Genomic DNA, 24,339 nt, shown 5'->3' on the forward strand with positions numbered 1-24,339 from the left:
TAGGTGGTAGGAGAGGGAGAGCGAAAGAGAGAGTAGGGGATGGGAGAGGGAGTGGGATAGAAAGAGAGAGAGATCAGTGGTGGGAGAGGGAGTGTGAGAGGGAGAGCAAGAGAGAGTGGGGATGGGAGTGTGTGTAAGAGAGAGAGAGTAGGAAATGGGAGAGAGAGAGAGAGAGAGTGAGAGAGTAGGTGGTGGGAGATAGAATGGGAGAGGAAAATAGATAGAGAGGGTAGCTTGAGAGAGAGAGTACAAGATGGAAGAGGAGAGAGAGAGAGAGTAGGGGATGGAAGAGGATTGAGAGTGTGTGTGTGTGAGAGAGAGAGAGAAAGAGTAGGGGATGGGGGTGGTAGGATAGGGAGAGATTATTCTTCACATAGTGTGTACACACTATAGTGTATATGTACTTTATAGTCCATACGTGCTATAGGGCATGTGTACTATATGAGAAAACCAAAAAATGGTCATAAAACAAGTTTGGGTCCCTGTTGATCCATACTCTGCTTTTTGTCTATTGTGCATTCTATAGTTCAAACAAAAAATATAGGTTTCAAGCTATTGGAAGTTAGCAAACACTATTTGAAGCCTTTTTGAATATTCTTTCATTCTATTTGAAGCTAGCAAACACCAAATTTAATCACTGGATACCTATTTGAAGGCTTTTTGAATACTTTTTCTATAGAAAAGGTTAGTGTAGTCCTTTTTAAATATTCTTTGTTGTTATATAGAGACAAATTTGATTATAAATTGACATGTTTTTTAATATATAGTGAATTCATTGAAATTTGTATGTTTGAATGAATTGTTATTTGAAAATGGTTAGAAATTTGACAAGTTATTTAATATATATTGTGTATTAATTAAAATAATTATAATTTTTATATGTATTTGAATGACTTGTAATTTACAAATTTAAAGTAATTCGAATGTTTGAATAATTTGACATATAGAAATCATCATCATGCCAAGGAAGAAACCAAAAACTCAAACAATGGAGGAGGAGGAGGAGAATGTGTGAGTGAGAGAGAGAGTAGGGGATGGGGGAGAGAGTGCGAGAGAGAGAGAGAGTAGTTGGTCGGAGAGGGAGTGGGAGAGAGAGAGAGGGGGAGATTGAAGTGTGTGTAAGAGAGAGAATAGGGGATGGGAGGGAGCATGAGACTATGAGAGAGAGAGAGAGTAGGGGTTGTAGAGAGAGAGAGAGAGAGTATGGGATGGGAGAGAGAGAGTGAGAGAGAGTAGGCGGTGGGAGAGGGAGTGGAAGAGGGAGAGCGAGAGAGAGAGGAGGATTAGAGTGCGTGATTTAGAGAGAGTAGGGGATGGGAGAGGGGAGGGAGGGAGGTAGGAAGAGAGAGAGGGGGGAGATGGGATTGTGTGTGGAAGAGACAAAAGGGGATGGGTGAGGGGAGACAGAGACAGTAGGGGATGGGAGAGAGAGAGTAGGCAATGGGAGAGGGAGTGAGAGAGGGAGAGAGAGAGGGGGGATGGGAGTGTGTGTATGAGAGAGTGAGTAGGGGGTGAGAGAGATTATGAGAGTGTGAGAGAGAGTAGGGGGTGGCAAAGAAAGAGAGTACATGATGGGAGAGAGAGAGAGAGAGAGAGAGAGAGATAGAGTAGGGGATGGGAGAGAGAGAGTGAGAGAGAGAGAGTAGTAGATAGGAGAGAGAGAGTAGGTGGTAGGAGAGGGAGAGCGAGAGAGAGAATAGGGGATGGGAGAGGGAGTGGGATAGAGAGAGATAGAGATCAGTGGTGGGAGAGGGAGTGTGAGAGGGAGAGAAAGAGAGAGAGAGGGGATGGGAGTGTGTGTAAGAGAGAGAGATTAGGAGATGGGAGAGAGAGAGTGAGAGAGAGTAGGTGGTGGGAGATGGAATGGGAGAGGAAAATAGATAGAGAGGGTAGCCTGAGAGAGAGAGTACGAGATGCAAGAGGAGAGAGAGAGAGTAGGGGATGGAAGAGGATTGAGAGAGAGAGAGTGTGTGTGTGTGCGTATGTGTGTGAGAGAGAGAGAGAGAGTATGCGGTGGGAGAGAGAGTGGAAGAGGGAGAGTGAGAGAGAGAGGAGGATTAGAGTTTGTGATTTAGAGAGAGTAGGGGATGGGAGAGGGGAGGGAGGGAGGGAGGAAGAGAGAGAGAGGGGGGAGATGGGATTGTGTGTGGAAGAGACAAAAGGGGATGGGAGAGGGGAGACAGAGACAGTAGGGGATGGGAGAGAGAGAGTAGGTAGTGGGAGAGGGAGTGAGAGAGGGAGAGTGAGAGAGGGGGGATGGGAGTGTGTGTATGAGAGAGTGAGTAGGGGGTGGGATAGATTATGAGAGTGTGAAAGAGAGTAGGGGGTGGCAAAGAGAGAGAGAGAGAGAGAGAGAGAGAGAGAGAGAGAGAGAGAGAGTAGGGGATGCGAGAGAGAGAGTAAGAGAGAAAGAGAGAGTAGTAGATAGGAGAGAGAGAGTAGGTGGTAGGAGAGGGAGAGTGAGAGAGAGAGAGTAGGGGATGGGAGAGGAAGTGGGATAGAAAGAGAGAGATATTAGTGGTGGGAGAGGGAGTGTGAGAGGGAGAGCAAGAGAGAGAGGGGGGATGGGAGTGTGTGTAAGAGAGAGACAGAGTAGGAGATGGGAGAGAGAGAGAGTGAGAGAGAGTAGGTGGTGGGAGATGGAATGGGAGAGGAAAATAGATAGAGAGGGTAGCTTGAGAGAGAGAGTACGAGATGGAAGAGGAGAGAGAGAGAGTAGGGGATGGAAGAGGATTGAGAGAGTGTGTGTGTGTGAGAGAGAGAGAGAGAGTAGGGGATGGGGGTGGTGGGATAGGGAGAGATTATTCTTCACATAGTGCATACACACTATAGTGTGTATGTGCTTTATAGTGCATACGCGCTATAGGGCATGTGTACTATATGAGAAAACCAAAAAAAGGTCATAACACAAGTTTGGGTCCCTGTTGATCCATACTCTGCTTTTTGTCTATTGTGCATTCTATAGTTCAAACAAAAAATATAGGTTTCAAGCTATTGGAAGTTAGAAAACACTATTTGAAGCCTTTTTGAATATTCTTTCATTCTATTTGAAGCTAGCAAACACCAAATTTAATCACTGGATACCTATTTGAAGGCTTTTTGAATATTTTTTCTATAGAAAAGGTTAGTGTAGTCCTTTTTAAATATTCTTTGTTGTTATATAGAGACAAATTTGATTATAATTTGACATGTTTTTTAATATATAGTGAATTCATTGAAATTTGTATGTTTGAATGAATTGTTATTTGAAAATGGTTAGAAATTTGACAAGTTATTTAATATATATTGTGTATTAATTGAAATAATTGTAATTTTTATATGTATTTGAATGACTTGTAATTTACAAATTTAAAGTAATTCGAATGTTTGAATAATTTGACATATAGAAATCATCATCATGCCAAGGAAGAAACCAAAAACTCAAACAATGGAGGAGAGGGAGAGAGATTTGGAAATAAAAGAGATAAAATGAAACTACTATGTGCACAAAGAAAATTGCAAAGCAATAATGAAAATTTGACTTTCGAAGAGGAACAAGAACCACCGATACAAAGAAAAAAAGAGGAAGAATTGGAAAGACAAAGAGAACGAATGAGACTATTACACTCAAGAAGACAATTGAGTTGTGAAGCTACACCATCTTCCAATGTTGGATTCATATCATCATCTCATGTTGAAGAGACACTAATTTGTAGATCCAATGATGTACACACTCCATCATGTCATGTTGATGGCACAACATCAACATATCAAGTAGGTGATATTCAATCTTTTGCATCTTATTGCCAAGGCACATCATCTTCAGTTCAAGGTACACAAAGCACTCAACCTTATGTTGATGTTCAAAATGTAGAGGGAATGGAAGAGATTATAACACCTTCTAGAATTCATTTTAGAAGACCAAAATATTTGATTGATATTGATACTAACATTTTGAAATCAATGCCTAGGAAGATTAGCAAGCGTACTTGTCAAAGGAAAGTTAATCATATTTTGAGATTATTGTTTGAAGAATTATAGTGTCAATTATTTGTTGAAATGATGAGAAATTTGAACTTTTGGCCTATCATGAAGATTCTTGGGCTAAGAATGATGGACAATCCAAATAAAAAAAGCATTGTAAAGAATCTAATGAGTGTTTATGACAAAGTGGGTTCTAAATCATGCACCAATGATAGTTATATCACAAGATGAGTACTTACATCAACAATAGTAAGTACCCAAATGAAGAAAGCTCAACTCATGAGAAGGAAAAAAAAAACATTGAAAATCGGTAGAGGTACTCTTAGGAGAGCCATGCTAAGGCATGAGAGATTGGAAGATCCAACAAAAAATGAATTATGGACATTTAGCAGTAGACTACCATGAAAGGATAAAGAAATTAGTGAAGTTTTGAAATCATTGATTGAAGATTTTTGGAAAAATAACACACGTGTTTCCCCTAATAAAAGAGATGTTGTAAGAAAGATGATTGGTAGCCAAAATTGTGACCCACATGCAAAATATTTTTTCAACTCACCTCAGACACAAATTTTTGCAAAATTTATTGGTATATATCCTCAAGTTCGAATAAGTCAAACATTTTTTGAGATGGGTAAACCTTTTTATGTGAAGATAAATCACACACACAAAACTTTTTTTTATAGAATACACATTGAATTTTCTAACCATTTTGATGTTTTAAGGCATATACGCGTGTTTTTGCATTCTAAGTTTGTTTTGTAAGATTGTGATATGAATGAGTGACCAAGATCTTCAAGAGAATTCATATCCAACATTTTTATGTGAAATAGGGGACGATCAACAATTTTACAAGAAATCATGCTTGGATGGTACATGCTTATTTTGTGGTTCTTTGCAACTTTTATCAACTTGTGAACATATGGATAGTACACATGTAATTGGAAATGAAATAGTAGATTATGAAAAATATAAGATAGTGACATATGCTTAAAAGATGAGAAATAGGGAAAAAGATGTGATTTAGTCATTGAAAAGATTTTAGTGTATGAGTTCATGAAGATTTTTGGTGAAAAGATTATTTACTAGTATGCAAGGCATACACAGAGAGCTTGATGGCTAGATTTGCAATTCAAGTTGTGCAAGAATACATTTCCAGTAGATACCATTTTTTTGTTTGTAGACTTCATAGAGGACACCACACTATAACCACAAAATGAGGAGTGAGAAAAGTATTATACTTCTCAATAGGTTACCATATTTGTTCACATAACACTCATGCATTCACCTACAAGTAGAAAGGATGATAAGAAGATTTTGAGGGAGTACCATTTTTACATCAGCGATCATTGATCATATTCTACAGAGTTTGTATATTGTTATTTTTAACTATTTTATGTAGATTTGGCTAACAGACATATACCATATCATCAGCACATTATTTGGTCAAACAATTACGCATTTCAATTCAAAAATTCATGTATGTTATATTGGTTGAGCAAGATGCTCAATTTGTCTAGAATTCAATATATGTGGAATTTCACAAAGGCTGGTCATGGAAAGGGAGAGCATGATGGTGCAATCGCATGCATCAAAAGAGAATTATCTCATGAAGATCTAAAGTACAAAGATGGAGCAATATTCCTAGGTAAGGAAGGTGAGTCTACGGTTCATAGATTTTTTTGGTTGATAGAAAATATTAACATTGTACCATATGAGGATTGTTGCACACTAATAGGATCAAGTGAGTTTCACTCTTTTAGAAGCTTTGATCTAGGTTCATGGAGTATCCACACACAAAAAATGGCATGCTATTGTCCATCATGTGCAAAGAAAAATTGGGATGATTGTGAGTCAACTAAATGGGTGGACAAACGAGATATACAAGTTTTGGACCCAATTGACACCTATCATCCCCCACAAGCACTAGAAATGGTAGAGATGGATTTGTCCATTGATTTTGACCACTTGTCTGATCTAGTGCAACTTGGTAATATATATATTTATATATCTTTGTAATTTCAATATGTAAATTTTTAACTTTTACCTAAGTATTTTCTAAATTAATGACCACATTTTGTAAATTTATCACTATAGGCCATTTTTTTCTATTATTGCACCTAAAGACAATAAAGAAGGGATAGATTATTATTTGTGTCATTATGTCCAAGGAAAACAAAAATTGGATCACCTAGTTATAGATGGTGAAGATTTAGAGTACCATATTGGTGCGGTGGTTGTAATTGACACATGGCTTAGACGATATTCTATGAAGGACTCTAACTTGTAGTTATTCAAGGATTGACAAATAGAGAGGAAGATTCTTCATTATTTGAACCCTTTTGTCACATCAAACCATGAGGCAATACTTGAGACATTAAAATGTAGAGCAGATCTAGTTGGTTCATTAGATTGAATAAGGAGAGAGGGAGAGAGATAAAGAGTGGTGTAGGGTCACCTTGAATCATAGGGCCCTCACCTTTTCATTTTTTGTGTGTTATGCTCCAAATGAACCTTGTAAGGAGAATAAGCATCATTTGACCTAGGTGTGGTAGTTAGGATATTGGATGTCATTTAATGTCCCTAGAAGGGTCACTATTTTGGCCTAAAAATCAAGGCATACATTGCCATAGGGAAATTAGTAAACTAAGGGATGATTCATTAGCTCAGGGAAGGGTCCCTAGCATGGAATTGCTAAGGGATACCTTAAATAATAAGTTAGAAGTGTTAAGACTTGAGCAAGCAAGAAAAATCCAAAAGTTATAATATTGTAATTTTGCAAATTTTGCAATATATTGATTTTGCAAGAAATTGTGGATTTTTAAAACTTGAAGGAGGCTGATGCAAACCACAAGGATGAAGGGGAAAGACCTAGGAGGAGATATAAAGACTTTCCAAACCCTAAAATGAGAGAAGTTAATATTATGGTGTATGGTCAACATGTTATAGCATGATATTTGAAGGAATAATTACTGAGTTTCTGAGCTTTAAGGCATTTTTGACATTGTTTTTGTAGACTATACTAGTTTCCATGGTAGATTGCATTGTTTAGAACAATTTTGTTTTAGGAAGTTTGGTTTGATTGTCTTTCTTTTCATAGTTGCTCAAAAAGTTGCTTGACAACTTTTGAGCAACTTCTTAAAAAGTTGTTAAACTTTCAAAAACTCTTCCCCAAAGGGCTATTTGGTTCAAACAAACCTTATAACCACTGGGGACAACCTATATTAGCCCTTACATGCAGGTGATAGGTATTATGTACTTATTTTGGAAAAAAATCAATAAAATAACCTATCTTTCTTACAAAATTTTGTGTTTCAGAGAATTGTATGGACTGGTATGGATTTTGAGACATGTGCAAGTAACGCCAAGAGTTAGAGAGCTGAGTTACTTTTCACTTGAACTTGGTTTCATGTTTTGATCCTTTTTAGTTTGCAAATTATTCAAGTTTTGCTAAAGGTGCCTAGAAATCAACGTTAAACCAATGGTTTCACCTAGGGCCTTGTTGTTTTGGCACTTTCCATTATGGGAATTTGATGCCCCTTAGTAGAATGCAAGCTCCATTATTTTACTTCATGATTTTCCAAGTTTTATAGATGTAAAAGTAAGGAATGAATTTTTCCACCATACCCTAGTTGGCTCCATACATGCACCATTCAACATTTCACTGTGTAGCCACTATAACTTTTTCTCCAAAGTGATCCAAGTTCTATTACTTTGGATTTGGACTTGTTTCACATGCCCCCATATGTTTCAATAAATTTTTTTCAGATTGGTAGGTGTGAAAGGATACCTATAGTGTATCTGCAACCTAATTAGGCCTATCAGTGCTTTCCAAATGTTGTTACAGCAGTGGCTTCCATTCTCTTCCAGTGTGTGAGGTTTACATATGTTTTATATGTCCTAAAAGGGTGTTTCAATCTCAATTTAAACTATGTCTTCATGTGGGGTTTTTTCATATTATGTTCAATTTATAGTTTGAAGGGCCACTAGCCTTTTCAATGGCAAACTATTGTAACTTTACATTAGTGTTGTTTGGACACAACAGAATCACTTTATTTGTTGTATACTGACTTTAATAGGTCTAAGGTGTGTTTTTATTCCATTCCATGCTTATTTTTCTCTTTTCATTTATATTTGGGGGTATGTTCCCTTATTAGGCTTTTGGAGAATCCTTTTGTTTTGGTGCTTTTGATCTCAGGAAAACCTAGTGATTAGGTTCTTGCCTTGTTTGGGTTGTGATAACCTATGATAAGTTCAATATTGATGCTTGTGATAAGTGTCCTAGCATTGAACCCTCTTTTTGGGAAATTTGAAGGATTCCAACCTTATCTGATTGCCTAGTGGCTTGCCTTTTAGGAGCTTCCACCATGCACTGCTACATCACAACCTATCCTAAGTGAACTATCTAGGATGCTTACCCATGCTTTCTTTGATGAGTCTATAATGGGTGCTCCTACACTAGTCATCTACTTGACTGGGACATGTTTGGGAATTGACAATTTGCATTTAAATGAAGTCTCCATTTAAAGGTGGCAATGAGCTTTTTCTTGTTCTATGAAGATCAGTAATATATTTAGATGATAAATTTGAGGGATCATGCCCAACTTGAGTATCTTGGCTTCCCAAGTCCTGTAAATGCAAGGCCATTGATGAATAGGTATTTATAATTGAAACATCTATGGTGCTAGAATAAAGTGCTAGTGTAGGAGCAGTCTTCCATGAGACAATGAAATAAGCGTGTTTGGGTCATTTATGAACTTTCTCAAGTTTATTTTTCTTGGTTTTCAATAAGGTAATGTTGTTAGATTCATAAGTTCACTTTTAACCCTTTTGTGTGGCCCATTAGCATTTTGGGTTTTTTATAAACACGTTGCTCAATGAGGTCACAAGCACACAAATTTGATGTAATTGGATAAATTTTCTATAATTTAGGGTCTATAACTTGTATTAAGTCATTCAGGACTCCTTTAGATAGTTACAATGCCTTTAAATCTTTAAAATGCAAAAAAATAATAAAAGTGCAAAAGTTGCTATGTAACTTTGCAACTTTTTGCATAACTAAGAAAAAATGATTGTAATCAGTCCCACAATGATCACAACCTTTCAAATTTGGTTGGATTAGTTGGGGAAGACTTTCATATAGCCTTTTCAGGTGGGTGGAAGGTACAATGTAAGGTTTTGGCATTGAAATCAATAAAAGTAACCTTGTTTTCTGCATTCTGGGCAAGTTTTATAATGGTATGGATATGTAAAAATGCATAGGAGGTTAAGTCTAACATTTTTGGATGCACCATCAAGTTATCTTTCCAATTCATATAGTTTGAGGTCCTAAGGCTTTATAAAACTCAATTTACACCTATTTTTGTGCAAAGAGCCCGGATTTTGAGAGTTTGTAGGGTTTTGAAGGAACTTGTTTCATAACTCCAGATTCCACCATAGGAAATTCATGGCCTTTGGTGGAATCCTTGTAATCCTAATGCACTTTGATATTATTTTGGTTTTAGGTGATAATATGTAGGGAGAAGGGAGAAAGATGATTCCCTAGATGCATATACCTTTTATGCATCGACACACAGTCCTGCTGTAACAACATTTTAAGACCCCAAAACTTCATGTCCTAGTCTATAACTTTGCATCTAGCACATTTTTGGAATTCCTTAGCTAACCTAATTGGTTTCATGTTTTTAGGATGTGTGAAAAGGGTACTTTCTTTGTAATGGTGGCCTAATTAGCACTTTAGGCCTAGTTGTTGTCCCATTGGTTATGATAGTTTTCTTTCTCATGGGATCTTTGTACTTTGGGATCTAATACTACATCAAAAATAGAAAATATCCTTTTTGATTATCTTATTTCTTCCATTCCAAATATATAAGTTACATTCCAAAATCCCATTCCTTGGGCTACTAGGAATTCAAGGGCTTAATGAAGGAACTATGCAATTTTCTCAGTTTAGGGTTTTCAATTTTAGTCCACACGTCCATGCTGATGTAAGAAAAATATTCCTTGAGTCAAAGTTCTTGGTTCCATGTCTAGAGTAGATTTCACGTGTTAATATTTTATTGTTGTCAAGGTGCAAGTGTGGGGTCTTGGGTCTAGTTTAGGCTTTCAAACATTGTTTAGCTATTCCTCTAGGTTGTACTCTCCCAACCTTCATTATTAGTACCCTAACCATTTGTATAAAGTGCATGATCAGATTTTGTGCCTACTAATGAGCCAATTTGAGGCTTCACTTCACATTGCTCTGTGGATAATTCTATAACACTTGTTACTTCTCTATTTGAAAAGTTTGTGTCTATGTACTTGTGCACTATATCCCAATAGTTGTAGGTTTTGTCTCTTCTTCCTAAGTAATTAACATACCCTAGATGACACTATGATAACCATTTTCTTCTAAAATGTCCTTTTCTCTCAAATTAATCACTCTATTAAGCATATTTTCTATATCTTCCTTTGTATATTTAATAGATGTAGCTGCAATTCCTCTATATATATTCCTTTGTATATTAATATTTCCTCCATATGAATGAGAAGGCATGGGGAGTGAGACCAATTTTTGGTCATTGTATTAAAAAGGTAGTTCTTGGCCATGCCACTGATGGGAATCATTTCAATCTTTTTTTCAAAATCAGTACCTCAACTGCCAAATCTCCCTCACCATTCATTGCTGGACCAAACTATTTATTTTGTTAGCTCCAAATGGTGGGGTAAACCATGTCCCCAAGCTTGTCCCATCTTGTTGAGTGCTCACACATTCTTGAGCACACCAAACTGAAACATCCCTAAGAGTCACTAAATGCCATACAACAACATTCTTTGACAGGGCATATATCAGAGCTCGTGCAAGGTATGGATGCAATTTTGGGTGCTATAGGACCGCGTTGCAGAGACATACAATAACCTATATTTCTTTTTGGAGATCTTATTCCATTTTGATTTTGCAATGACATCTCAACTGATGCTAAAACTTGTAGTGTTGGCCAGTGCAAAGTTGCCAATTGCCAAATCTCCCTCACCATTCATTGTGGGATCAAATTGTCTATTCCATTAGCTTCAAGTGCTGGGTAAACCTTAGCCCCAAGCTTTTCTTGTCTCATTGAGCACTCAAACATTCTTAGGCATGCCATAGGGCGGTGATCTTTGACGGAGCATATCTTAGAGCTCGTGTGAGGTATGAATACAATTCTAGGTGCTATAGGACTATGTTGCAAAGACCTTAAGTAACCTCTCTCATTTTTTGGAGAACTTACTCTATTTTGATTTTGTGATGCCATTTTGCGTGATGCTAAAACTTGTAGTGTTGGCTAGTACAAAGTTGTCAACTAAAAAATCTCCCTCACCGTTCATTATGGAATCAAACTATCTATTATGTTAGCTCTGGGTGATCGAGTAAACCCTAGCCCCAAGATTGTCCTATACCATTGAGTGATCACACATTCTTGGGCATGGAAAATTGAAATGTCCCTAAGAGTCAGTAAATGCCATAGGATAGTGCCCTTTGACGGGGCATATCTCAGAGCTCGTGTGAGGTATGGATGAAATTCTAGGTGCTGTAGGACTATTTTGTGGAGACCTACAATAACCTCTCTCACCTTTTGTAGATCTTACTCCATTTTGATTTTGTGATGCCATCTTGTGTGATGCTAAAACTCATAGTGTTGGCTAGTAAAAAGTTGCCAACTGTCAAATCTCCATCATCGTTTGTCATGGGATCGAACTATCTATTCTGTTAACTCTATGTGGCTTGGTAAACCCTAGCCCCAAGCTAGTCCCATCCCATTAAGGGATCACACATTCTCAGGCACACCAAACCCAAATTCTCATAAGAGTCACTAAATGTTGTAGGGAAGTGATCTTTGACAAGGCATATCTCAGAGATTGTGTGAGGTATGGATACAATTCTAGGTGCTATAGGACTAGCACAATGTTGCTAATTGCAAAATCTCCTTCACTATTCATTGTGGGATCAAATTGTCTATTCCATTAGCTCCAGGTCGCTAGATAAGCCCTATTCCCAAGCTCATCCCATCTCATTGAGCACTCAAACATTCTTGGGCATGTCAAGCTGAAACATCCCTAAGAGTCACTAAATGCCATAAGGTTGCGATCTTTGATGGGGCATATCTTAGAGCTTGTGCAAGGTATGGATGAAATTTTGGGTGCTATAGGACCATGTTATAGAGAACTAAAATAAACTCTCTCACTTTTTGTAGATCTTACTTCATTTTGATTATGCGACACTTTCTCAAGTGATGCTGAAACTCATAGTGTTGGCCAATAAAAATTTACCAATTGCCAAATCTCCCTCACTATTCATTGTGGGATTGAACTGTCTATTCTATTAGCTCTAAGTGGCTAGTTAAACCCTAGCCCCAAGCTTGTCCTATATTATTGAGCGCTCACACATTCTTGGGCACACCGAATTGAAATGTCCCTAAGAGTCACTAAATGCCATAGGGTAGTGATCTTTGATGGGTCATATCTCAGAGCTCGTACAAGGTATGGATGTGATTCTTAGTTTTATAGGATTTTTTTGTAGAGACCTACAATAATATCTCTCATTTCTTGGAGATCTTAATCCATTTTTATTTTAGGACATTATCTCAGGTGATGCTAAAACTCATAGTGTTGGCTAGTACAAAGTTGCCAATTGTCGAATCTCCCTCACTATTCATCATGGGATCAAACTATCTATTATATTAGCTCTAGGTAGTCAGGTAAACCCTAGCCTCAAGTTCATCCTATCCTATTGAGCAATCAAAAGTTCTCAAGCATGCTGAATCCAAATGTTCCTAAGAGTCACTAAATGTCATAGGGAAATGATATTTAATGGGGCATATCTTAGAGCTTGTGTGAGGTAAAGATGTGATTCTAGGTGCTATAGGACTGTTTTGTAGAGACCTACAATAAAATCTCTTTCTTTTTGGAGATATTAATCCATTTTGATTTTGCAATGCCATCTCAGGTGATGCTGAAACTTATGGTGTTGTCTAGTACAAAGTTGCCAACTACCAAATCTCCCACACCATTCGTTGTGGGATCAACCTAATTATTTTGTTAGCTTCAAATGGCCAAGTAAACACTAGTCCTAAGCTCCTCCTATCCTATTAAGAGCTCAAACATTCTTGGGCATGCCGGACCAAATTGTCCCTAAGAGTCACTAAATACCATAGGGCAACTATCTTTGATGGGGTGTATCTTAGAGCTCGTGTGAGGTATGGATGTGATTCTAGGTGCTATATGACCATCTTGTGGAGACCTACAATAATCTTTCTCACTTTTTGGTGATCTTACTCCATTTTGATTTTGTGATGCCATCTCGGATGATGCTGAAACTTGTAGTGTTGGCCAGTACAAAGTTGCCAACCACCAAATCTCTCTCACCTTTCATTATGGGATCAAACTATTTATTTTGTTAGCTTTGGGTGGCTAGGTAAACACTAGCCCCATGCTCCTCCTATCTCATTGAGTTCTTGAACATTCTCAAGCATGCTAAACTGAATTGTCCCTAAGAGTCACTAAATGCCATAGGGCAATGATCTTGTACTGTAGCAACTGGATATGTAATCTCATCCAATGATGGAGACTCGTGATAGAAGGTAAAGGGGTGATCATACACATCATTTTGAACATGTTATTTTTTATGGTAATAACGCAATCTTTGTTTGTAAGGTCAAGGAACTTGAGGTCACCTATAAACCCAAGTTGCCTTAGTCCTAACAATTTTCCTTTTTGTTGTTGTTTTTGTTAATAAATTGACTCAATACATGTTTTGAGAGTCATTAAACCTTATATAGCTGCATGTTATCACTGAATGGAGTTATTGGAAGATGTTAATGATCTTCTTGGTTGAAACATAACTACTTCCCTTTGTGAAGAGTTGTCTGAAAATCAGCAAATTGCATGTTGTTGCAAAGAAAATGCAGTCATAGGATGTTGGAAGATTGTTTTCACCCATAGGATGTAGAAGAATCTCTTAGAAGGATGGAATAGATGATAGAATAAATTTTGTGAGATAGTTATTAGGTGTTCCTTGAAGTTTCTAAGATGTTTGTTTGAAGCAAGAAGTTCATTATGATCCATTTCTCAAATTTGCTCATTTTCCCTTATTGCTTCCCAAGTCTTGAATAGGGAAAGTGATCAAGTAATTTTTTGAAGTTGGGTAGAAGTGTTTTCAATGTTGTAACCAAGTTGGAAAGAGTCCTTGAAGACACTTATGAAGGTGGGAAATGTAGTTTTCCTTAAAAGTGTTCTTGCTAGGAATCCACTAGCTTTTGGTGTGAGCACTTTGCATCATTTTGAATGCAATTTACATTAAAATGCAATACATGAAATGTACTTAAAATGTAAATAATAATAAAAAGATACATATTATGATAACCAATAATTTCATACATGAAAAAATATATAATATATTATGATAACCAATAATGACATACATGAACGAACATACAATATATTATGATAACCAATAATGTCATACATGAATGAACAAATAATATATTATGATAACCAATACTTTCATACATGAATGAACATATAATATATTATGATAACCAATAATGTCATACATGAACAAACATATAATATATTATGATAACCAATAATGTCATACATGAACAAACAAATAATATAAAATGATCACCAATGATGTCATACATTAACAAACACATAATATATTATGATAACCAATAATTTCATACATGAAAAAACATATCATATATTAACCAATAATTTCATGCATCAAATATATGTGATACATCAAATATAAAATTTCATATATACATCAAATGTATATCGAATATGTCCACTAACATAAAATCCAACATATATGTTCATTGATGCCTATACATGTGTATATATCAACTATATCTTCTCCTTCCCATGAGAGGAAGGAAAAAAATCATTACAGGTCTTCAATCATCATGTGGAGAGAGATGATGGGGATGATGGGGTCTTCCTCACACACTCGCTCATCCTCTTATTTAGGCTATTCTCGAACTCGAGCTGATACAAACAAAGTAGATATGAATAAATAATTATTATACATTGAAATCAAATATATGTACACATAAAATTAATTATTTTCTTACCTCCATCAAATAGTCACTCTGTACATCCACCTTAAAGCCTTGCAGATGATTGGGTGTTACAAGGCCCTACAACAATTCAATCAATATAATCACTTATAAATAACATTAGAAATTTTGATACTAACTATTATAAACAACAACTGAAACCAAGAAAATTCTTTCATACCTCAGTTAGTGGCTCTGAACTAGCCATCACTGTATAAACTCCACAATCGATGGTCTAGTGAAGATAAGAAGGAGTCTCAGATGTCAATAGCTGCATGTCATACAATACAAGTTACATGTAACATGAAACAAATATAATCAAATGAATTAAATTAACATGAAATAAATGTACCTCTATGAAGCTTGTAGCACTCCTAGGCTTAGAGTCCCAAGTGAATGTTGATGGTCTAGTAGAGAACTGATGCACATGCATAATTTTTTTTTGTCAATCTTTCATATGATTACCTAATAAATATATGTATTAATTTAAATGATTAAATTAATACATACCTTTGGACTAGTCAATAGGATGAAAAATGGGGCTAGGGGATCTCTACTAGGGCTAGCAACACTCTTACCCTAAATTTTGAACAATGTCAATACATGCTAATTAATTAGTCATTCACTATACATACGAAATGTGATCAAATTGGTTTATTATAATTGTAATTTACCCATGTGTCAATGCCAAATGTTTGACTCAAGAATTGATTAGTGACTAGCCTATCATCCATATTATTTCTAGCATGACTACCAAATGTGCATACACTAGTAAATTTGAGCTCATTTTTTGACCTTTATTGGTTAAAATTTTGACCCAGTTTTCGACCAATCTTCAACCAAATTCGACCAAGAAATTGGTCGATAATTTTATGGTCAAAATTTTGACCAACCTATTGGTTCGTCAAAATTTTGACAAATACGTTGGTTGAAAACTTTGAAATTGCAAGGACAAAGTCTGCCAAGCATTGGTCAAAATTTTGACCAATTCTTGGTAGAAAATTTTTAGGAATTGGTCAAAATTTATACCAATGCTTGGTAGAAAATTGTAGGGCATTGGTCAAAATTTCAACCAATGCTTGGTAGCAAAATCCAAGGCATTGGTCAAAATGTTGACCAATTCTTGGTGGTAAACTATTGCGAATTGGTCAAAATTTCAACCAATTCTTGGTAGAAAACTTTTAGGAATTGGTCAAAATTTTAACCAATGCTTGGTTAAATTTTTTTTGAGGCTCATAGTTATTGAGGTCAACTTCAACAATGACCCTTCCTATGAAATTGCCATCTAAAACCTTTCTCATGAGATAATGTGTTATGAGCTCTTCATCAGTGGGATGGAACGTGAATCCAGGAGGCAGTTGTGCATCACCCATATCATGGGTTCATGATATGGGTGATGCACAACTGCCTCCTAGATTCACGTTCCATCCCACTGATGAAGAGCTCATAACACATTATCTCATTAGAAAGGTTTTAGATGGAAATTTCATAGGAAGGGCCATTGCTGAAGTGGACCTCAACAACTGTGAGCCTCAGAGAGGGTTCAATTCCCTCCTTTATTATTCACTATGCATATAATCCCATACACCCATTTGATCTCGAATGATGATATGTATAGAATGTTGAGTGTCTACGCTGAGTGCTCCAAAACCATCCATTTCATGCCTTCATCTGTACACAATGTCTTTCTAGTTTCTTTCTACTCACACAACCATTTCATTTCATATGATCATCTGAAAATTGTGTCATTCTAAGCTCTCAACTATATCCTCTTGATTGATCATCTCATAACTACTGAATGAGAGCTTTCGGATAAGCTATAGACATCCATCAAAAGTTTGGGCATATTTTGATCTAGGATATAGTACTAGAAGCTATATTTCATGCCAGTCAAAAAAATCTTCTTGGCCATGGCCTGGGGTAATATGAACCAGCCAGATGAATGCCACATTCATGTTTGATGGAGAAACCCTTCCTAAGAAAGGGAACAGATTTTTTTTTTACCACTCAGTTGTTGTTCTCCTAAAGCTACATGCCAGAATTAGAAAAAAATAGACTCATCTTTGGAGTTGAATCTACTTCCAGTTATAACGAGCAAGCTTCTATCAGATAATGGAAGCCAAGAATTGGGGATTTCAAGGAAAATGAGTTAAATGAAAGGGGATTTACAAGAGAGTTAAATGAAAGGGGATTTACAGTAGAAGATATGCATTGTGCATAACAAAAAGAATCAAGAGAATTAATGAAAGAGGATATATGTGTAACAAAGATTGTTTGTTAATTATTGCAACCCATCAACTGTAAATTTGTTCTCATCCCAAAGCACATGATAATGTGTTGGTCTGCGAGTACCCTATAAATGATAAAAACTGGATTAGTTTTTTTTATTATACATGGCAAAGAAAGCATGAAAAGTTGATCTAAGAAATAAGTATTATACTTGTATCCTAGCATGACTATAGAGATAAAAGTTGAATTTCATGGGATGGAAAATTTTGGAATCAACCATAGTGCCTAAAAATATAGGAAACCCACATTAGTGTTACAAACTGACACGTTTGAATAGAGTCTAGAATAGTACTATATAGCCTTATAGGACCTTCATACCTGGCAAGATGTTCCCACTTTTGTCTATAGAATTCCTATCTGCATTGTTGTTTGCAAATAGTCTAGTATGGTGCTAGTTTTGAACAACAAATGTTACTGGGGGTTGGTAATTTGGCTCAAGAGATGTAAAAACCTATTCACACCACATAACTTATAGTTCATATAGCATTCATCTGTCTTCTTGAACAAAATCCAAAGAGAATACAAAAAAACTAATGAGCCATGCCAATCTCAATTGAATAGCAAGTACTATTGTGAGTATTAGGAAAGTGACCCTACGAATAACATCCAGTTCATAAAGTAGAACTTGGTAAAACTACCCTTCACTTACACACCATCTCTGAAGAAATACCAAAGCTGTGACTAAGGATACATGAGAAATGCAGAACTAAATCTCACCACAAAAACCAATCAAGATGAAATAAATTACCTATAAAATATGATTCGCAGAGGCTTTTGTCCTGTTGCTCTATGAAAAGAAATCAGTAGCTCCCTGCAAAGAATCAAAGTGAAATAATCATTTGAATTCCTAATATACTACTTTAAATTTTGAGTAGCAAGTGAATTTCCAAAAATCATATTTTTCATTTTTTGGAGCAGTAACTTGTCTAAGAATTTTCAATTTCATTGGTTGGTTTAGTGGTAATAAAATGCATAATGATCACTATTCCTATCTAAGATATGACTATGGTGAAAGAAGAGCATTAAATTTTTTACCTTAACATCTCTATCATTTTCTACGATAATAGAAAGAGCATTTTAAATGTACATAAATGTCTCGTCCAGAATCATTGTGATACTTCATAGCCAATTCCATTCTAATGTTACAAATGGCTTTGCACTATCTATATCTCTAACATGTGAGGCCTTTTAAAACTAGTAATATTGTAGTCATTCATCAATTCTGTGAAGATTGGAATAGTAATTCTTAACCATACCACATAAATGAAAATTAAACACAAGCCCCCAAAAATTAAAAGCTCAGGACTTTTAAAGTGAAACAACTACCGTCCTAATATATTGATAGTATTAGATCACAAAATTTGAAAATTACACATCATTAAGTCGGTCAAAATTATGACAGTTCACATCAATAACACCAATAACAACCATCAATGAAACAACATGGAGCAGGGTTAGGGTTTGAAGATCTTTCCATAAAATTATCATAGCCAGAGCTAGCTAGAGCGAAGCTTACTCTAGTAAGAAAATCATCCAAGGTGAGACTATCATCTAGATATGCTGGAATTGCTTCTTTGATGCCCAATGTAGATGCTATAGAAAAAACTCCACATGATCAATACTACAAGGGAAGCAAATATATCATTTCAAGTAGGAATACAAACTTGTGTGATGACATGAAAAAGGAAAATATTTCAGCCACTACAGCTAGTTTTTGAATTTAAATACAAGGATTAGATTTTTATAACAAACCATCTAAAAAAAACTAAAGGTGGTGGTTTTGCAATGGATTTAAACATTGAATATTGACATCTATATTGGTGACAAGTTAAATCATTTCAACTAGACTATATAAAGCATTTGAGGGCCTAGAAAATAAATTCTTTCAGCCATTGCCATTTGCTGAACATATATGGAGAACAAAACAATTAGGAGCATCATGCAAATAGTACATATTATAGACTTTACATAGAGTAGACTTTGAAAATAGATAATGTGAAAAAAATTAAAGGATGTCAATTATTAAATGATCTATAGATTTGAACACTGAAATTTGATACATCTGCTGGTAGTGAGCTGAATCCCATTCCAAATTGAGAGCCACTCAACCCTTAAGATATTAGCTTCAACTTCATTATTATTGGTTTTCCAAGAACTGAGGAGAAATTTCCATTGGGGGAGACATGTTTGCCACACATTTGAATTGTAAATACAAAAGAAAGATACTGGAAATTATTGACCATGGGGGTGATAAATTTTAAATGCTAGAAGATATTTAGATACCTTGTGTTGGCGATACTTCTCCCTGACTGTAGTCAATGCACACCCTTTGCTATTTAGTTGTAAATTATGCAATGCATGAATATAGTCCTTCATCTCTAATACTTTATAGCCTGTGTAATGTTCTAGCATAGGATTCTGAAGATCGATGATAATAAAATCCTGTTAAAATTTCAATACAAACAAGACCAAACAAAAAAATGACTCGATGGAATTTACATTACCTAGGGGAAAGTTCTAGGATCAAGAGTCATCCTTGCCACAAATATACCTGATGCAGCTATCATTGACAGAACATAATGAAGAAAGTCATATTCAACAAGGGTGAGTTTAGCAAGACAATTGCCCATGAATTCCAAATTTAGAGATGGAACCTGAATGAAAAAAAATATGAAGGTAAGAATAAAATACTTTTATATATTAAATAATTTTATCTCCCACATACAACAAAAGAAAACTAGAATGTAAAGCTATCTTATATCATGTTTGAGTAGCATGAGAAAAGTGCCTATTCGAATTGAGAAGGAAAAATGAAAAATGAGTACAACATTAACTTATCATGATTGTTCTATGGCTTACATTTGAATATATCAATGTTTTTGGTTTTCATGTTAACTTCGATGAAAATAGTCACCAAGATTGCTCCACAGAAAACATTACCTGAGAAAGCTCTTAGTTGGTGGTGTTGTCAGATCATATCACAAATAAGTTAGGACATCAATCTCCATTTCCAACACCTATTAGTATTAAGATAAGGATAATTCTCATTTTAATAATACCGTCCAAGAGAGATGTGACAAATCATCTTGCAATACAAAAGGAAAATTGTAGCTCCTCCCTTGTGTAAGTATTATCTGTAATGTAACAAAATTCTTCCACATGTGGAGCACAAATTTCTTCATACTTCCTGAAAGTGACATCAAAGCAGTAGTTAAAAACTGACCAAAGAAAAGAAAAGAAAAGAAAATGTTACAGTAGGTAAGAAGTAAACACGAGGCAACAAGCATGCAAGTAACCCCAAGAAGCTGAAGCTTTTGTCTATTCACAACATTTGCAGAAAGAAATTGATTAATATAGGACACAGTTAAGTAAAGTGTATCTGGCACAAGCTTGTACTCCTTGGCAACTTGTTACAACCAACTACAAAAAAAAAGGAAACTGCAATTTACAGCATATATAAATATCAGAGACCAAAAAATATATAAAGGGATTTCAATTTACATTTGAAGAAGACAAATATTACCTTTCTAATCCAATGGACTATCATGGTTCCTGTTACTGGGCACTCCTCTAGAGTCTTAAACTAAATAAGCATGTTATCCCACTTGGGTCGAAAATTATCATCCCAAAAGAACTCTCTCATTATCTCTAGAGTCACATCATCAATTACTATTTTGCTACAATATATAGTAGGACCAATCTGGGTAATGGGATTGTGATTGGCACGTAATAGAGAGTCAGTATGTATGTTATTCAACAACATCGATTGATAAATATACCTAAATATTGTTAACAAGCATACAACTAAAAATTGAAATATATAACTAACAATTTTTAACATGCATATACATGATGTTTATACAAGAATTTTAACCGTACACTTTCAAAAGTTCAAGTTGGCAGCTCCAAAATCAAATGAATTATCATCAGCAAGTTGTTTTAAACCATAAATTCAACCATTGGTTACCCTATCAAATCCCAAACACATAAAGAAGAGATCAGGATGAAGATGCTAATTACTATCATGCAATACTTTTTAGTGAAATGACTCATCAAAGAGAATTTACTTAATGAAATGACAATTCAAATATGTGCCCGTTTTTAATAATACACCATTTTTGGGGGATCTTAAACCATTAGTGCTGGTGAGCCACAACATCCAAGGGATGTTATTAAGAGTTTCACTTGATTCCATCTTACAGTCCCATTTTGTCTTCCAAAAGACCAGTGAAATACTATGATCTTATAAAGCGATTAACAGGTACCTCTGGTTCATAACGCCATGCTTGATAGGTCATCTTTGGTGTTGACCGGTTCATTATTTCTTGCCATGCAGGACCTCCATCTTTTATTTCCAGAAAATGGCACAAGTTCTCTAAGTCCCTGTTAGTGACGATGACCTCCTCCTTTCCAACAAATGATGTGCTACAAGTGCATATCAATCGTCAGACGGAAATGAAAGGGTCTATGCCAGCGCACTTATTAAAAAAGTAGAGACAGATATCTACATATTTTGAAAATGAAATATTGTATGAGCATCAGAGGGGAATAACTTTTAACAAGCCCAGATACATTAGAAAATTTGTATAATTGATAATATGAAAGGGGTGCAAAAACTTGCTTCCAAAAGCCAAATCCAATTCAATGAAGGAATCAGAAAAATCACTATGCTTTACGCTTATCTCATAGTTAAAAAATTTAAAATTTTAAAGATTTAAATACCAACCAGCTTGAAAGTAGAACTTTGCAATACAACCGTTATCAATTCAGATAGCAAATAGATGTAAAAGCTTAAAAAAATAGAATGGCTGAGACTAGAGCAAAAGCATAATAAGTTATTAATAACAGTGACAACTTTGAATATCTATTCTAGCTATAAGGGGTCTCTATAGCTATATGAGTTGGGTTATCTCAAAAATATGGTGTCCTATTCACAAGAAACAATGTTATTGTTAGATGTGGACTTTGCAACCCTGGCCCAAGTAATGCGGACATTATTAAGCTATTGTGGCCTAGTCATGGCTTGATCATTTAAGCAATAGTAAAATGTACAAAGCCTACCTCTTCTAACCCTGAATTTATGAATAATGTTTGAACATAAGATTCAAGTGAGAAAATCTATCATGAAACATGACCTATTACTCCTATGAACAAATCAAAAGCTATAATTTGCAGGCACAAAATCTTAAAATGCAACTAAAATCACATAGTTTAATTATTATCAAATCAATATTGTGAGCTGAAACCAATCGGAAACATGGTTAATGATATGGTAAACATTTTAATAGGCTAAAAATGGATGTGCTTGTTAAATTCTGACTAACTTGAGAATATGATTTTGATCCAAGAATCTAAAACTAGTTGAGGTGTTAAGGGTATACTATAAACTAGTGAAAATAGAGAACATAATTTAGTACAACAATAAAAAAACCCACAACCAGGATTATGAGTAACTAGAAATATGTGCATTTTTATAGGAGTAACATTACAACTATTAGGTTAAGATGCTCATTCAGATTTAGGGACGAACTTAGGTACCAAAATATGATTCATCATTTTTTTCTTATTATGATTCATATGGATTCACATGTATATGTATTATATATAAGAACATATGCATGCATTATGTATGGAATCATGTGTATTTATTCCATGTTTGGCATATGTGTGTCTAGGGATCTATGTAGATTCACATCAGAATTCATATGGATTCATGATGGATTCATGCGGGGTTTAGATTTGACCCTGTGGGTTTGTCCGGATTCACAGATCACAAATCCATATGGTCAAATCCGAACACTATGCACATCTAGTACATACTGGTTCAAGAATCCAAACCCAATACGAACCTAGATCTAGTCCACAAGCTAGATGCACAAATTTGGTAACATGGCTATTAGGACATGTAATGAGTATTGACTACAATTTTCAACTCCAATGTTATTCAACCCAAAGTAATGAGACTCGGACTCAGCTCTGACTCAACAAGGGAAATTCAACTCGTGACCTAGCTTGGACTTGGTCATGACTCGACAATGACTCAGCGAGTTAGGGTATACTAATTGAATGTAAAAGAAATTTTATTTGTTTCTACTTTTGTATTCAGTAGGGACATATCCTTGAAAATTGAGTTGTCCAAGGTTAGACCAAAGAAAAAAAGTCCACCAGTTAAAATTAGTGGATGCAAAATTGCATATATTGGTAACCTTCCTTGAGCTGTTAAGGAAGTTGATATCAGACAATTCTTCAAGGACTCTAAAATAGAGTCAATAAGTTTAGCATCATATAAAATAGGGCTCCACCACCAAGGAACCAAAAGATGACTATATGTTCAAATAAAAAAAAAAGACCACATTGATTATCTATTCAAGGAACCAAAAAATGACTACAATAAGACTATTACAAGTGAAAAAACTTTAGTCTCACTAAAGAGAATTGGGATGTGTGTTTAAAGACTCAACAAATTTTTCCAAATTTCTTTGAAATTGAAACCTCTTGCAGTGCTCTTAATCATAAATGCCATACCACTTTAACTCGCTGTCAGTTTCATAGTCACTGTCACTGAGACCCTCATTTTTATATTGATACATCATGTGACCATTATATTTATATTGATATAGTACTCCAAGAAAATATTCGCCCTTGGTACCTTAATTTTCTTAGCACATTTTTTACCATCTCAATTCATTTTTTAGTAATGAAATTCCCATAGATAAAAAGCCAATTGAAATTAGGTTTTCTGCAACAACCTCTGTAGTAGCCTTAGCCCCAATTCTAGAGATAGCAATAGTACTCAAATCAAGCACTCTAAGCTACTCATGACCTTTTGAAATTTCTTTTCATGTCATGATTGTCATCATCCTTGAGTTTGTTTTGTGCTGCAAAAAACTTTGTCAACAAGCTTTTTTCAGCAAGGCATGCAACCAAAACTGGAGCCACTTTTGGAGTGATACCATTTCCAGCAATCGTTAGAACTCTTAGAGATGGAGTAGCATCCTTAAGGTTGTATACAATG

The 24,339-nt window shown here is 35.5% G+C and overlaps 1 pseudogene; it reads right to left on the minus strand.

Annotated features, from left to right (window-relative positions):
• Nucleotides 1-19,461: 19,461 nt before the first annotated feature.
• LOC149529203 (cyclin-A2-2-like) lies at nt 19,462-21,643 on the minus strand (annotated as a pseudogene).
• Nucleotides 21,644-24,339: the final 2,696 nt, after the last annotated feature.

This window comes from Cupressus sempervirens, chromosome 11, assembly GCF_028749045.1.
Source record: "Cupressus sempervirens isolate cs-2001-9-10 chromosome 11, ASM2874904v1, whole genome shotgun sequence".
In the NCBI taxonomy this organism is placed as follows: domain Eukaryota; kingdom Viridiplantae; phylum Streptophyta; class Pinopsida; order Cupressales; family Cupressaceae; genus Cupressus; species Cupressus sempervirens.